Source organism: Sciurus carolinensis, chromosome 3 (genome assembly GCF_902686445.1).
Source record: "Sciurus carolinensis chromosome 3, mSciCar1.2, whole genome shotgun sequence".
Lineage (NCBI taxonomy): Eukaryota > Metazoa > Chordata > Mammalia > Rodentia > Sciuridae > Sciurus > Sciurus carolinensis.
Window position 1 is genome coordinate 161,552,181 of NC_062215.1, and position 4,182 is coordinate 161,556,362.

Here is a 4,182-nt window from a genome sequence, read left to right on the forward strand (position 1 = left end):
TTTTCTGGTGGAAGTTCCTGGTTCCTCTAAGTATACAATCATATCATCAGCAAATAGGGATAGTTTGAGTTCTTCTTTTCCTATTCGTATCCCTTTAATTTCTTTGGTCTGTCTAATTGCTCTGGCTAGAGTTTCAAGGACGATATTGACTAGAAGTGGTGAAAGAGGGCATCCCTGCCTTGTTCCAGTTTTTAGAGGGAATGCTTTCAGTTTTTCACCATTTAGAATGATATTAGCCATGGGCTTAGCATAGATGGCCTTTACAGTGTTAAGGAATGTTCCCACTATCCCAATTTTTTCTAGTGTTTTGAGCATGAAGGGGTGCTGTATTTTATCAAATGCTTTTTCTGCATCTATCGAAATAATCATGTGATTCTTGACTTTAAGTCTATTGATATGGTGAATGACATTTATTGATTTCCTGATGTTGAACCAACCTTGCATCCCTGGGATGAAACCCACTTGATCATGGTGCACTATCTTTTTAATATGTTTTTGTATGCGATTTGCTAAAATTTTGTTGAGAATTTTTACATCGAGGTTCATTAAGGATATTGGTGTGAAATTTTCTTTCCTTGATGTGTCTCTGTCTGGTTTAGGAATCAGGGTAATATTGGCTTCATAGAATGAGTTTGGGAGGGTTCCCCCCTCTTCTATTTTATGGAATACTTTGAGAAGTATTGGAATGAGCTCTTCTTTAAAGGTTTTGTAGAACTCGGCTGAGAACCCATCTGGTCCTGGACTTTTCTTTGTTGGTAGGCTTTTGATGACTTCTTCTATTTCATTACTTGAAGTTAGTCTATTTAAATTGTGTATGTCCTCGTTCAGTTTAGGCAATTCATATGTCTCTAGAAACCTGTTGATGTCTTCAAAATTTTCTATTTTGTTGGAGTATAGATTTTCAAAATAGCTTCTAATTATGTTTTGTATTTCAGTTGTGTCTGTTGTGATATTTCCTTGTTCATTCCGAATTTTAGTGATTTGGGTTTTCTCTCGTCTTCTCTTTGTTAGTGTGGCTAAAGGTTTATCAATTTTGTTTATTTTTTCGAAGAACCAACTATTTATTTTGTCAATTTTTTGTATTGTTTCTTTTGTTTCAATTTCGTTGATTTCAGCTCTGAGTTTAACTATTTCCTGTCTTCTACTACTTTTGGTGTTGGTCTGTTCTTCTTTTTCTAGGGCTTTGAGCTGTAGTGTTAGGTCGTTTATTTGTTGAGTTTTACTTCTTTTATTAAATGCGCTCCATGAAATAAATCTTCCTCTAAGTACTGCTTTCATAGTGTCCCAGAGATTTTGATATGATGTTTCTTTGTTCTCATTTACCTCTAAGAATTTTTTAATTTCCTTCCTAGTATCTTCTGTTATCCATTCATCTTATAATAGCATATTGTTTAATCTCCAGGTGTTGGAGTAGTTTCTGTTTTTTATTCTTTCATTTATTTCTAACTTCAATTCATTATGATCTGATAGAATACAAGGTAGTGTCTCTATCTTCTTGTATTTGCTGACATTAGCTTTGTGGCATAATATATGGTCTATTTTAGAGAAGGATCCATGTGCTGCTGAGAAGAAAGTGTATTCGCTCTTGGTTGGATGGTATATTCTATAAATGTCTGTTAAGTCTAAATTATTGATTGTGTTATTGAGATCTATGGTTTCTTTGTTCAATTTTTGTTTGGAAGATCTGTCCAGTGGTGAGAGAGGCGTGTTAAAATCACCTAGTATTATTGTGTTATGGTCTATTTGGTTTCTAAAATTGAGAAGGATTTGTTTAACATACATGGATGAGCCACTGTTTGGGGCACAGATGTTTATGATTGTTATATCTTGCTGATTTATGCTTCCCTTAAGCAGTATGAAATGTCCTTCTTTATCCCTTCTGACTAACATTGGCTTGAAGTCCACATTATCTGAAATGAGGATGGATACTCCAGCTTTTTTGCTGAGTCCATGTGCATGGTATGTTTTTCCCCATCCTTTCACCTTTAGTCTATGGGTATCTCTTTCTATGAGGTCAGTCTCTTGCAGGCAACATATTGTTGGATCTTTCTTTTTAATCCAATCTGCCAGTCTATGTCTTTTGATTGACGAATTCAGGCCATTAACATTCAGGGTTATTATTGAGATATGATTTGTATTCCCGGTCATTTGGTTCATATTTAAAATTTTATTTATTTATTTATTTATTTTTTGACACATCTTGGTTCCTCCTTTATTTGAAAGTTCCTTTAGGGTAATTCCTCCCTTTGCTGATTTGCTTCTTTGTTTTTTATCTCTTCCTCATGAAATATTTTGCTGAGAATGTTCTGTAATGCTGGCTTTCTTTTTGTAAATTCTTTTAGCTTTTGTTTATCATGGAATGTTTTTATTTCCTCGTCAAATTTGAAGGTAAGTTTTGCTGGGTATAAGATTCTTGGTTGGCATCCATTTTCTTTCAGAGCTTGAAAAATGTTGTTCCAGGCCCTTCTAGCTTTTAGGGTCTGGATTGAAAAATCTGCTGATATCCGTATTGGTTTCCCCCTGAATGTAATTTGGTTCTTTTCTCTCACAGCCTTTAAAATTCTGTCTTTATTTTGTATGTTAGGTATTTTCATTATAATGTGCCTTGGTGTGGGTCTGTTGTAATTTTGTGTATTTGGAGTCCTATAAGCCTCTTGGACTTGATTTTCCATTTCATTCTTCAGATTTGGGAAATTTTCTGATATTATTTCATTGAATAGATTATTCATTCCTTTGGTTTGTTTCTCTAAGCCTTCCTCAATCCCAATAATTCTCAAATTTGGCCTTTTCATGATATCCCATAGTTCTTGCAGATTCTGTTCATGATTTCTTACCATCTTCTCTGTTTGTTCAACTTTGCTTTCGATGTTAAATATTTTGTCTTTAATATCTGAAGTTCTGTCTTCCAGGTGTTCTATCCTATGGATTATGCTTTCTATGGAGTTCTTAATTTGGTTTATTGTTTCCTTCATTTCAAGGATTTCTGTTAAAAATATGGAACGCTTCACGAATTTGCGTGTCATCCTTGCGCAGGGGCCATGCTAATCTTCTCTGTATCTTTCCAATTTTAGTATATGTGCTGCCAAAGCGAGCACTGTTATACCATTTTATATCCCCCAAACATATTGGGGCATTCTGTTCCCCAACATCCTTATCAACACAATATGGTTGTTTCACATGATACAGTAACATTTGTTCCCTCCTAATTCATCTTAACATTCAGTGAGAGTCTCCCTTCAGTTTTCAGTGATTTAAATATACTAAACAATAACTCAAAAACCAAACAAAACATTATTTTTTGGGGGAGCACCTTACTTCAATTATAATTTGAGGTTCTATTATACATTGTTTTCAGTACCAGGGATTGAATCCAAGGGTACTGTACCTCTGAGCTACATCACCAGTTTTTCATTTTCAGACAGTCTCTCCAAGTTGCCCAGACTGGCCTACAGCTTATGATACTCCTGAGTCACTGGGATTTTATTTCATAATTTTTTGCTGTTTTTTTAATATTCCATTTTTACTTATGTAGCATTATCTCCTTTTTATCAATCTGATAATTGAAAACAAATTTTAACTTTTTTGAAGTATGATGTCAAAGACTGAAATTGAAGGAATGTTTAATTGAAATCCCATGGCGAATTCAAAGTGGCAATACTTGAACAATACTACCTGAATCCAAGTGATCAAGGTGAACGTAAATAATGATTAGTCATATTCAAAATGATGATCCATTACATCATCCATATGATGAAATGGCACTTTATTGCTTTACCCTTAAATTTTTTTTTTTTCTTTTGTGGTTTTCTTCCCCCAAACATTTTACTTTGGCTTAATCATGAGAAAAAATTCAAAGTATATTCAAAATATATTACTCCTCAATATTGTTAAGGTCATCAAAAACAAGGCACATCTGAGAAGCAACAATGTGGAAGAACCTAAAGAATATGACGGCTACATGAAAGTGGAAGGTTTATTAGGATTCTGACACGAAAATGGACATAAGGCAAAAATGAATGTTTCGGTCAGCTTTTTCACTGCTGTGACTAAAGGACCCGACCAACACAAACTGTAGAGGAGGAAAGGTTTATTTTAGGGCTCACAGCTTCAGAGGTCTTAGTCCATAGAAGCCTGGCTCCATTCTTCAGGGCTCCAGGTGAGGCAAAACATCATGGCAGAAGA

General features: G+C 34.6%; 1 non-coding gene across 1 annotated transcript; it reads right to left on the reverse strand.

The window, feature by feature from the left end:
* Positions 1 to 2,988: 2,988 nt before the first annotated feature.
* LOC124981618 (U6 spliceosomal RNA) lies at positions 2,989 to 3,095 on the reverse strand. The gene has a single exon (XR_007108107.1). It is a non-coding gene; the product is annotated as a U6 spliceosomal RNA (small nuclear RNA).
* Positions 3,096 to 4,182: the final 1,087 nt, after the last annotated feature.